The following is a 13560-nucleotide window of genomic DNA, read 5'->3' as shown; positions in this document are numbered from 1 at the left end:
GCAACCCAAACTTCATTTTTTTTTCTAAGGATCTTTCAAGGAAACCGAGGTTTGGTATTGCTCAACTTCGCTTCCCCAAACTTTGCTTCTTTCCTTGTTACCTTAAATGGTCTTCCTACATGCTCATCATATAATTCCACTACGCCATTGTGAAACACCTTGCTCACTAAGAACCCACCATCACACCTTGATTTCACTAGAAAGTTTGAGAAAAAAACTCTATTCCCAACTTCCAACATTTGTGATTGAGGCTTTCTACTATGTTTCTTTTTCTTCTTCTTTTTCCTCGGTAGCTTTGGAGAATGAGATGGTTCTTCTTCCTTACTTATCCATGGCTCCCCACCTTTCTCAATTTCTTCAAAAGGGACCTTTTTCTTGACGCCATTGCTATACTTTCCATGCATCTTTTCAATCAACTTGAAGTTAGAAACACTTATGGCCAAACAAGCTTCAACTTCATTAGGAGAGCGTATAGGATTAAAAACCTTGAATGTGACTTGTTCGTCGTGAGCTCGAATGGTGAGCTCTTCTTTTTCAACATCTATCAATGTCTTCCCAGTGGCAAGAAATGGTCTCCCCAAAATGATCGGTACATCCCTATCTTCCTCATAGTCAAGAATAATGAAATCTGCCGGAAAAATGAACTTGTCAACTTTTACTAGGATGTCTTCAATCTTTCCCTCAGGATGCACCATAGAACGGTCAACCAATTGCAAGGTGAGTGTAGTTGGCCTTGCTTCTCCAATTCCCAACTTCTTAAAAATGGACATGGGCATCAAATTAATACTATCTCCCAAATCACAAAGAGCTTTACCAACTTCTCGTCCCCCAATAGAAATTGGAATTGTGAAACTACCCGGATCCTTCAACTTTGGAGGAATTTTATTCTTCAATATAGCACTACAACCTTCAATCAAAGAAACCGTTTCAAATTCACCAAGCCTCCTCTTCTTTGTCAAAATATCCTTCAAGAACTTCACATAACTAGGCATTTGTTCCAAAGCGTCCACCAACGGTATGTTGATGTGGAGTTGCTTCAAAACATCCAAAAATCTTCGGAATTGACTATCTTGTTACTGCTTTTGAAAATGTTGAGGAAATGGTGGAGGTGGCTTGCTCATTGGCTTCTCTATTGCATTATGCTGAGGAATTGCTGCAGAAATTGCTTCAGGATCAGCATTTAAATTTTTTGAATTCACAGTTTTGTCTCCCTTGTCCACACTACTTTGGATTGAAGTGGGCTCGCTGTTTCTCTTACAATTCTCCTCATTCAATTCCAGATTTTTACCATTCCTCAAAGTGATTACCATCTCTCCTTGGATTTTCAGTATCACTAGGCAAGGTGCCTTGTGGTCTATTCCTTAGCTCATTAGCTAGTTGCCCCATTTGAATTTCTAAGTTCCTCAAGGATTCCGCTTGGCTCTGAATCACAGCATCGTTCTTGGCCATATATTCTTTCATTAAACTCTCCAATGAGCTTGATTGTGACACTTGAGGAGGAGGTGGTTGAGCTCTTGGTTGTTGTTGAGAAAACCCCGGTGGATATGTAGTCTTGATTTGCATTGGTGCTCCGCTTGAACTAGCTCCTTGACCCCTCCATGAGAAGTTTGGATGCTGCCTCCACCCCGGATTGTAAGAGTTCGAATATGGGTTATTTTGGTTGGCATTTTGATTCCCCACATAACAAAATGAAGCAGGATTCGAAGGACAACTCTCAAATGCGTGCCCATCTCCATAATAAACACAAGATACATCAGTAACTTGTCCCACAGCAGCTGGTTGTACCATTCTCCCCAAACTCATGTTCTTGAGAAGGCTAATCATTGAAGAAACTTAAGCGGTCAAAGCTGTCAATGCATCAACTTCAAGTATACCAGTCACTTTTCGACTTGTTGAGGCTCTAACATTGGACCATTGATAATTGTTGCTAGCTATCCTCTCCAAAATCTCATAGGCTTCATTATAGGACTTAGAGAGAATAGACCCATTGGCTGAAGCATCTAACACCATACGAGTTGAAGAATTTAGCCCATTGTAGAAAGTTTCCATTTGTATACAATGCGGGATCTCATGGTGTGAGCACTTTCTCAATAACTCCTTGAATCTCTCCCAAGCTTCACAGAATGATTCATCTTCCTGCTGCTGAAATGACATGATTTCATTACGAAACTTGGCATTTTTTGTAGGGGAAAGTACTTCATCAAGAATTTTTCAACCAATTCATTCCATGTAGTCACCGAGTCGGGAGGAAGGGTGTTGAGCCAAGCTCTAGCTCGATCCCTCAAAGAGAAAGGGAATAATTTCAACCTGAGGGCCTCATCACTTACTCCTTGTAGCTTGAAGGAATCACTCACCTCCAAAAATGAACGAAGATGAAGATGAGGATCCTCAGTAGGTAGCCCACTAAATTGACCCACTGTTTGCAACATTTGGAACATCATGGGCTTTAACTCAGATTGGGGTGCTTGAATTTCAGGCCTAACAATGCCCGGATTGAGCTCATTAAACATGGGGGCAGCATACTCCCTTATGGCTCTCTCTCTATCATCAACCATAGCAATTGCGTTAGTTACATTATTAGCACCCTCAAATCCTTCAACCTCTTCAGCCATATTAAGGCAATTTTGAGCCTGTTGTTCCCTTAGTCTTCTTCTAATTGTTCTTTCAATTTCAAGGTCAATAGGAGCTAGTTCAATGTCTTCTTGCTCATTCATATAGTAAATCACATGAGGAAACGCAAGAGCAAGCAAACAAAGTCAGATCAACAAAGAAAATAAATAAATTGCAAGTAATTGATTTTACAATAATTTCTAATTTCAATCCCCGGCAACGGCGCCAAAAACATATTGTGATCAATTTAATATTTGATTTTAAATACGCAAGTGCACGTAATCACACAAGTAATATAATGATAAGTAAATCATCTCCACAGGGATTGCAAATTAGAAAAAATAAGCAAAACAATTACTAAACAATTTTAAGAAATTAAAAATCAAGCGGGTTGTTTATAGGCTAAGTAAAATATTAAAATAAAATGGAAATACTGAAATTAAAAACTGAAATGAACTAGAAAATTGAGAGAAATATATGGATTGGAAAATGGACTTGAATTATTGAATTCCCCTATATTATTCATCCTGAACAAATTGCGGGCAGATTGCTGCAGCAATATTCTAGCAAAACTTCCAGGTTAACAAGAATTCATTTAAACACTCATAAAACTTTCCCAAATTTTATGAAATTAATTCTTTTACCTAATTAAACATATTCCTATGCAACGTCAACGTGTTTTCCGTATCCTTCGTCAGGCGATATATTGGCTCCATGCTGCGATATATTGGCATACATGAATATTTTAAACACGTAATTGCACTTTTTCAGCATAATTATGGTTGGATAACTACTTTGACTGAGTCAAAATACGGCCCTAACAGTTTCTAGTAGGTGCTAAGGCTGCTATTTCTTTATTAAAATACTTAATTCCTTAATAATCATGCTTATGACAAGTGTCATGTTCTTATTGGCTCTATCTAAACCTTAGGTTATAATAAATAATACATTTAGGACCCGCAATATTAATCAAACATTATTTTATAATTTATATTCTTAAACTATAAGTTAAACTTATAAAATCCATAACTGTTGCTATGATTTTCCAACTAAGTCCCGGCTTGAGCCAAAATCCACAGTAATAAACATACTATAACTACTACAAGCTATTACTACTAATACTACTATCAAACTAGCTAAGTAAAATTTTGGGACTCTACATCGGGACTAGGGCAAAGCCAATATATCTCCACACAGGGGCGATATATCGCCCTTAGTGAGATTTTTTTTTCTTTTGTTTTTCAATTTAAAAATAAGCCATAACTACTTAGACCTACCTCTGAATGTTTTGACCGAGTCTTAAGCCTCTGATTGACGAATATTCAAATATTTTCAATTATATTCATTATTTTTATTCAAATAAAAAAGGGGTTAGTTTCACTCCTTACCTCTATAAATAGGACCACGTACCCATCCCTTCCTCTCATTCTTCAAGCTGTGATTAGAGACTCCAAGGTGCTAGTGCTACCATAGAGTGATAAACACTTGGGTTGTGTAACGACTGAAATTTGCTAATAAGGCTTAGGTCCTTGATTAGCGTGCCTGGAGGGAAAGAAGTGATTTATTGTGCTAATATGTTAAATTGTGTGAGTATGTGATTAGAAATGGATGTTTAGGTGAATTAAATATTCATGTGGGCTCCGTTTGGTTATTAGAGGCATGTTTGTAATTTTAGCCGGTTGAGCGCATAAATGTGATAATTGTAATAATTATGATATACTTGTGATATATTGATAACTCTTGAATAAAGAGTTATTTCATGTGCTTTTGAACTTATAATTGTGAAAAATCATGGGTGATGTTAGTTTATTTTTAGCTTTTGTAGCTAACTTTGGTGTTTTTATTATCTTAATTATTTTTTTTTAGTTTCTAATAGCTAGTGGGTTAAAGATAATAATTTCTTGGATAAATATTTGCACAAAGGAATGAGCTAACATATGAATCTATTTTGATGGAATTATGTTGTTGATGGCTGAATATTCAGGTTTGCTGCAGCAAACCTGAAGCATTTTGATTAGGCAGATTTTAAGGCACATGGAATGTGTGGCAGTCAATGGGTGAGCTGAAATTTAGGCTCATGTGGCAAGGACAGAAAGAACTAGTCAGTATATTGAAGAAAAGGACAAAAATCAGAAGAAAGGAGGACTTGATGTTATTGGAGAAAAAAGGGCAATATGGTACTTTTGGGAAAGGGAGGAGAAAACCTAATATACAAAAAAAGAGGGTTTCGATCGTATGACGGAGGCAGCAGCCATTTTTGGAAAAGAAAAACCAGAAAAAGAGAGGGGAAACACTCAGAATATCAACAAGGAAGAAGGAGGACAAACAAAGAAAGCTCAAGCATCATTTTGGATTTGTTCTTTCTTCTTTTCCTAAACTTTATTGTATTAATTTCTGAGTTGGATTCTAAATCTGAATATTATGGGCTGTTTTGATTGTGGATTAATGTTTTTATTAACTCAGCCATTAACTAATTTTTAGGTGGCTTGAATTGTTGATGAACCCTATGTTATAGTCTATAAATTTCTTGCACTTTATTTTAGTAAAATCTCCTTTGTTCATTCAAGTGTGCTTATATTAATTTCTTGTTTTTGTTTGGCCAGCAATGGCAAGTTATTTAATTATGTTTAATGCTGGAAAGATTAAATGTAATGGGAAGAACTTGGATGACACAAGTCATAATCTAGGTTAGGTTATGTTAGTAAGCAACATAGGGATATATTATTTGTCTTGTGTAACTTTTGAGAATTAAACTTTGATTTGCATTCTTAAATCTGATTTTGCATAGGAATATGTTTGTTGACCCAAGATTTGGCCAACTGACACGGAGTCAGAATAGGCTTGATGTGAATGAAAGAGATGAGAAGAACCTAATGACAAAAGTAAATAAGACACAGAAGTTTATAGTGGTTCGGCCCCAGGATCTGGTAATGACCTACGTCCACTTAGAATGATATTGATATAAAAACAAGAAGAGTGATCGAAGAACTAGGGTTCAATGAGTTTCACCACTTTCCGAAGAACAATACAATATTCCTAGGATAATTACTATAATCTCTCACGATTCCAAAAGCCAAAAGTCCCCTCCCTTAAGCTATCTCTTGCTATTTATAGGCTCAAGGGGGATTACAAAAGATTGTTACAGATATTCTTTTCTGAATAATCAGATATTCAGGAGATTGAGTGATATAAATTCGGGATTCATAAAGATCTTCCCATTAATGTCGCCTTGTACACGGAACTATCGACCAGAATGGTCGCAGGTAAGACAGGCTTGCACTGCTTCTACTGTGTCCTCTGGTCGATACTCTAGCAGAACGTTTCCAGGTGGCAGCCACATGTCCAGGGATCACTTGCCACGTCACCAATGCTAATTTTACTATTTGAAAAATATCAATTATTCGAAAAGTAAATATGATGCATGAATACAATAATTAAAACACAAAAATCACCATTTACTTTTCCACGATAAAACTTCCCAACAAATAAAGCGTCGCCTTAGGGTCGGTCAAGTTAAATTCAGATAGCATATAAGACATTCTTATCTTTATAATTTAAAACTCAAAATAACTTTTTATTTTCTCTTTTAAAAATAAAGTATTGTTGGTTTGGTCAAGATGCAATTATCCACTGCAAAATCTTAATTGCATCTTTGTAAGTGTAACCCATTATTTTAGAATTCATGACTTAACTTAGACAGTGTCGCCTTTGGGTTGGTCAAGCCTAAAAGACATCACTCCTTCCTATTTTCATAAGAAGCCAACCTTGATATTAATATATCTAGAAACATTCCTTAGGGTGACGAAAACAAAGCCTCCTCAAGGCCCTATTGATATCTCACGGTGTTGTACTAATAATGGAGATCATAGGCCACATTGAGATGTTCACCTTCTCTCACTTACTATTTTAGACATACTGTGTTTTATTAAACCAATCAATTAATTCCAAATTAATTACTAATTTATTAATAACATATGAATGTAATTAATTACAAAATACATTTAATTATAAAAGAGCTTGTTTCTACAATTAATGCGATCTAGATAATTACCCATTACATTCATCTAATTTTATCAAAACACATTTTAAATAAAGTTGGTTATCTTGAAGGCCTCTAAAAACTATTGCATTTATTATGGTGTGAGTTACCAAGTTTTAACTAATTTAATACTTAGTAATTTACATTCAATTGATTTCTCCAAAACTATTCACATAAACAATTATGACAATCCTAAATAATCATGTTTCTAAAAATGCATGATTAATGAAAACTGTCTAAGGTTTCATGAATGGTATGTAATTGACTAATGCATGATCCTGTTATCAATCAAACAGTAATTAACATTTATTTAAATAAATATAATAAATAAACAATAAATGATGAACCGAGCACTATTGGGTATTTCTAAATTTACAACCTTTAAAAAATAGAAATAAAATATCAAAAATAGCCTCTACTTGTTTTCAAGACTCCAAGAATGATTCTCCTCTTTTTTAGGCTTTCTTGCAAATTTTTAGGAATTTGTTAGGCCCACCTAATTAATTACAAACTAACTTTCCAATTAATTAATTTAATTAAAACTAACATTTAATTAAATAACTATTTATGTCATCTATTTAATTTAGTTGAATTTAAATAATTAAAGAATAAAATTGACATAATTATTTAAATTTAACATAAAATCTTAACCAACTAAAAGGTCTTTTATTTTTCTATTAAAATTAAAATAAGATAATTAAACTTACAAACTCAAACCATTTAAAATTAATTAAAAGAAAGTTTAATAACACAAAAATAGGATCTAACTTGGGCACCAAGAATGGTGGTTGCGCAGGTGGCTCGGGCTGGTTGCAGGCGTGCAGGGGGCGGGTGTGCATGGAGCCGCTAGGCTGCAGGCATTTATGACGCAGGTGCGCAGGGAGCATCAGGGATGGGCTATGGCGCGGGTGTGCATGCGCGCATGAGCCTGGGCACTCATGGTTGTGTGCCTAGCGCAGGCAGGGGCCTGATGCACAAAGCTTTCTCTGGTACTCCATTGATATAATCAATAAATGTAGTTATGTCCTCCATTTATTGGTTTGTTAATTAGAGCTGGTCGAGATTACCATTTTACCTTTATAATTACCTCTTGATCCTTAAGTACCATTAATTCACTAGCGAATAATTAATCTATAATCAAATTATAGATTTGAGCTCAATAACTATTCAGTTCCATAATAACCCTTAAGGGACCAGTATTCGATCCGTTAGGAATGTATTGATTCCATTATTGTAATTCATGTTCCCAACCATTCATGATATTGAATCTCCAAAACAAAAGTCATTAGCCTCATTATTCTAAGAAACACTAACGAGTGAATCAAAAGATCCAATAAACACAAACATGAGTTCATGAATACTCATGATTTAGACTGATCCACAAATGATCATCTATTATGGTAAGAATCAAATCTTTATGTCAAACGGTAAGCTTATAAAAATAATTAATTCTTATCGGTCCAATCATATATAGTCTCTATTATATACAACATCTTTACTAAGATGTCTATCCACATCAGTAAACTAAACTAGTAACCATTCATTAAAGATTTCTTACTTTAATATGTTACTGACTATTTTATTTATTATATATGATCTTAAGTTTCTCGTACTAATACAAGATCATATTCTCATGAATGAATTAATTCAAACAATAACTATAATATTCAAATATATAATAAAATTGTTATTTTTATTTAATTCAATAAAATGTCTTTACATGATTTTGGGGGGTAATCACTGTGTGTGGCGCCACACTCACTGCACAGTGAGTGTGTCACCCCACATATTAGGGTTTTCCCTAATTTTATCATTTGTTTGTTTAATCAACTTTTAAGACAATATATTTATCCCAACATAAATATCAGTTAATTAAAAATTAACTTTATCTTAAAATATCATTTTTAAATAAATAAATTAATATAAAATTTTAAATAAGATATTTATTATTCTATCTCTATATATTAATCCAAATAAGATTAATATTAATTTTAACCTATATTTTTTTAAAATAAAAACTATATAGTTAAATAACTAATTAATTCACAATTAATCAATTGCCCATAACTATCACATTATTATTTCCTTGACTTGGAAAATTAATTCCTTTGCAATTAAGTCATTCTCTCTACAAATATTTCTTTTGACATACTTACACTTGACAGTGTAGGACAGAGGTGATCTGGGGACCATGGACCTATAATACGAAGCTTCAATGAACCAGATTATTCATTAAAATATTTAATCCTATAACCCTATTTATTAATTCCATGAGTGAATCTCATTATATTAAGAGACCTCATTATACTAAGAGACCTTAACGACTGAATCAAAAGATCCAATAAACACAAACAGGAGTTCATGAAGACTCAGGATTTAGACTGATCTACAAATGATCATCTATTATGATAAGAATCAAATCTTCATGTCAAACGACAACTCTATAAAGATAATTAATTCTTATCGGTCATGTCATATATAATCTTTATTGTATACAACACCTTAACTAAGATGTCTATCCACATCAGTAATCTGAATCTTAATCACTTGCATCTCGCATGCTTAGAAAACCGCATTATTAACCATTCATTAAAGATTCAAACAATAATTATAAAATTCAAATATAATAAAATTGTTCTTTTATTTAATTCTATAAAATGTCTTTACATGCTTTTAGGGCATTAATCCTAACCATCCCACTTGCCCTCAAAGAAAGTGAGGCATCTCCCTTAATCCCATGTTGCATACATGACCCATAAACGACTTTGCAGAAAGTCTCTTGGTAAATGGATTTGCCAGGTTCTGTTCCGACGCTATCTTCATAACAATCGCATCACCTCTGTGCACAATCGCTCTAACCAGATGGTATTTCCTTTCTATATGCCTCCCTCTCTTATGGCTTCTTGGTTCCTTGGAGTTAGCTACTACTCCACTGTTGTCATAGTATAGGATTAAAGGCTTATCCATATATGGAACTACTTCCAAATTAGTGTAAAAATTTCTCAACCAAACCGCCTCTTTAGATGCTTCACAAGCCGCTATTGTAATGACCCACTAATCTAGACTCTTGGACCATTATCAAACTATACATACAAATTTCTTGCGAAAATACCATATTTTATAATAAACTTGTAGATACAAAGGTTACTTTCATAAAAATAAGTAGGATATGGGTACCCATTGTCTTTAAAACAAAAATAACTTAAAGTGAAAAGAGTTGCATAGAAAATGCGGAAAATACATGTAAAACCATAAAAAGTAAAATGAGACTACATCCTCGAATAATGCTCGGCCCCTTGACTCCATTCACCATCGATACACATCTTCTAAGCGTCACGAATCTTACCGCCTCTGAAGCTATTTTCCTGCACATAAAACAAAAAGGAATGAGCCTAATGCCCAGCAAGGAAAATCTAACACATAGTCATAAACATAAATTTCATAATAAACGTAAAGACATATCATAACACTTAATGCATACACTTATTATAATGGCCATTATTACTTGGGGTCCCATAGACTAAACAAGCTTATGCCCATGAGATTAGTGGGGTCCTACTAGCTAAGTAGGCATATGCCCATAATCTTTTTGGGGTCTTGTTAGTCAAATAGGGCATAAGCCCAAGCCTACAAACATACATATTCATAACACATTTAATAACATAAAGCATAAGATAACATAAGCATATATCATATTGATTCTAGCCTATTTTCCTTACCAAAGTTACCGGGATATGTGGACTGAGTTGGGACTTTTTGGAACACTCCTAATAACCATTAAAAAGAGTGAGTCTAAAGAAGAAAAGAGATGAAATGAAAGGGATGGAAAGACTAAACCATTGAAAGTTACACTTACCAAAACTTATGTGCTCAAGAGCTTAGATTTCCTAACCAAAATAAAATGGGGTTAGGAGACTGAGTAGAAGATTAAGAGAAGGGAAAATAACTTAAAACAAATGAACTAGAGTTTTGGTTACCTCAAAGACTTGTAAGATCAAATTACACCACAACCGAAATACTATAGAACCTCACTTCCCAAAGTGTTTGATAAGCTTATGATGTTTAAGCTTATGATTTTCCCAAACCAGGTGTTTACACTCTCACACTCACTTAACACTAGCAGCTTCTGAACTTAGAGCAAAAGGTGAATAATGGCTGGGTACTAGGTCCTATTTATAGAGTTTGGGAATGAAAGTATCTTGATTTTACTTGAATAAAAATAATGGCTTTTTAGGTGAAAATCATTTGAATAATCGTTCAGCAGAGGCTGAAGACTCGTCCAAAAGATGCTGGACTTTTGAAGAAGTTTGAATGGCTGAAAGGAAAAGAATTCAAAAGAGTTTGAATTTATGCTGAAGGAGGCGATATATCGCCCCCTGTAGGAGATATATCGCCTGGGACAGTATGCTCGAGGCGACCGTGCATCGTCTCGTGTTTTCCGTATCTACGTGCTGCGATATATCGCCCCTATAGCTGCGATATATCGGCATACGCTGAATATTTAAACACGAAATTACACATTTTTAGCTAAGTTAAGTTTGAATGGAGTAAACAGCCTTGACTAAGCCTTCAACGTATTCAAAGCTGCTGACTGACCCTATAACATTCAAACTTTACCCTTATTTAATTTAATCCTCAAAAATACTTAATACTTAATTACCCATTCATAACATATGCTTAAAATCCTATTGGTTGTTATCTAAACCTTATAGTATAATAAATATAATCCTTAATTATCAGTCATATAATCAAACCTTAGGTTATACTTAATATTCTTAAACTATAGGTTAAACTTAGAAAATCTATAAGTACTACTATGAGTGTCCAAATAATTCCCGGTCTAAACCAAAAATCCACAGTAACAAAGATAATACTAAACATACTATAATACTACTAAACAATTAGCTAAGTAAAGTTCTTGGACTCTACAGCTATGTATTTGGCTTCCATGGTTTAATATTCTATGCTGGATTGTTTAATACTCCTCCATAGCACAACTCTTCCACCAATAGTAAACACTGACCCCGACGTCGACTTATGACTGTCTTTGTCTCATCGGAAATTAGAATCACTAAATCAAGTAAGGTTCAACTCACCCCTTGTATATACAAGAATATAATCTCTCGTTCTCCTAAGATACTTAAGAATGTACTTTACTACAATCCAGTGTTCCAAACCAGGATTTGATTGATAACGACTCACAATCTCTACTCCATAGCATATGTCGGGCCTAGTTCACATAATGGCATACATCAAACTCCCAACTGCTGAAGCATAGGGATACTTTTTCATCTTTGTCGACCCTGGATGTAAGGAATAGGTTGTTGTATGTGCCTCCTTCATAATACTATCCTTTATATCATTATTGTTTGCACACAGATCTTATCCTTATACCACAGCAATCCACCGTTACACATAGTGAAGTCGTCACTATCACTTTTTTGTACCAAAGCCTCTTGCTTTATTAGGGCTTCATCCATTTTCTGCCTTCTCTGTTCCAGTAGGGAGGATTGTAGAGTGAGGTTTGCTAAGCCTCATGTAACGAACTCAATACCAGCATTTGTAATCTCTTTCTGCAAAAGCATCGCTATCGTGTTCAGAGCTGAGACACTCCCATGTCCTCGCCTACTCAATGTATCGACAACCACATTGGCCTTGCCTGGGTGGTATAGAATTTCACAATCATAGTCCTTCACTAACTCTAAACACCTTCGTTGTCTCATATTCAGTTCTTTTTTAGTGAAGAAGTATTTCAAACTTTTGTGATCGGTGTAAATTTCATACTTATCCCCAAAAAGGGGATGTCTCCATATTTTCAGTGCAAGCACCAATGCTGCTAACTCAAGATCATGGGTGGGATACCGTTTCTCATAGTCCTTGAACTATCTTCATGCATAAGCTACCACCTTCCCATATTGGATCAACTCACAACCTAAGTCGTTATTTGATGCATCGCAATACACCACAAATTTCCCGCCCTCTATGGGAACACAAAGGATAGGCGCAAAGATCAACTTATCCTTCATAGTCTGAAAGCTTTCTTCACATTTCTTGGACCATGTGAACTTCTGGTGTTTGCGGGTCAAGTTGATTAAGGGCGTGGCAATATTTGAAAACCCTCGACAAACTTTCAGTAATAACCTGCTAACTCTAATAAGCTTCAAACCTCTAAGGCATTCTTTGGCTGGGGTCAGTCTCTAATGGCCTCAATCTTTGTCGGATCTACTACTATTCCATTCTTAGACACTATATGCCCTAGGACAGTCACTTGTTGCAAACAAAACTCACACTTAGAGAAATTATCGTATAGTTGATGCTCTCACAGTCTATTCAGTGTCAACCTCAAGTGCTCATCATGCTTTTCCTTGGTCTTTGAGTAGATAAGGATACCATCTATACACATTACTACAAACTTATCCAAATAGTCCTCAAATACCCTGTTCATCTTGTCCATGAATGTTGCTAGGGCATTAGTAGGTCTAAAAGACATCACCAGAAACTTATAGCGCCTGTAGCGAGTTCTGAAAGTTGTTTCAGGAATATCTCCCTCCTTTACCTTCAACTATGGTACCTGGATCGCAGATCGATCTTTGAGAACACTACTGCCCCTTGAAGTTGATAAAAAAGGTCATCTATCCTAGGCAAAGGATATTTTTTCTTAATGGTGACCTTATTGAGTTCTCGTTAATCGATGCACATTCTCATGCTTCCATCCTTCTTTTTCACAAATAGGACTGGTGCCCCACATGGAGAATGACTAGGTCTTATGAGCCCCTTATCCAACAATTCCTGTAGTTGGTCCTTGAATTACTTAAACTCTATAGGTTCCATTCGGAAGGGTGCTTTAGATATTGGTGTTTTTTCTGGTGCAAGTTCGATCACGAATTCCATTTCTCTGTCCAGGGGTAAAC

The 13560-nt window shown here is 35.1% G+C and overlaps 1 non-coding gene across 1 annotated transcript; it reads left to right on the top strand.

Moving 5' to 3' along the window:
* Window positions 1-2065: 2065 nt before the first annotated feature.
* On the top strand, window positions 2066-2172 carry LOC133820660 (small nucleolar RNA R71). The gene has a single exon (XR_009887063.1). It is a non-coding gene; the product is annotated as a small nucleolar RNA R71 (small nucleolar RNA).
* The last annotated feature ends 11388 nt before the right edge of the window (window positions 2173-13560 follow it).

The sequence above is a fragment of the Humulus lupulus genome, chromosome 2 (genome assembly GCF_963169125.1).
Source record: "Humulus lupulus chromosome 2, drHumLupu1.1, whole genome shotgun sequence".
Classification (NCBI taxonomy): Eukaryota; Viridiplantae; Streptophyta; class Magnoliopsida; order Rosales; family Cannabaceae; genus Humulus; species Humulus lupulus.
This window is presented reverse-complemented; position numbering and strand designations above follow the sequence as displayed.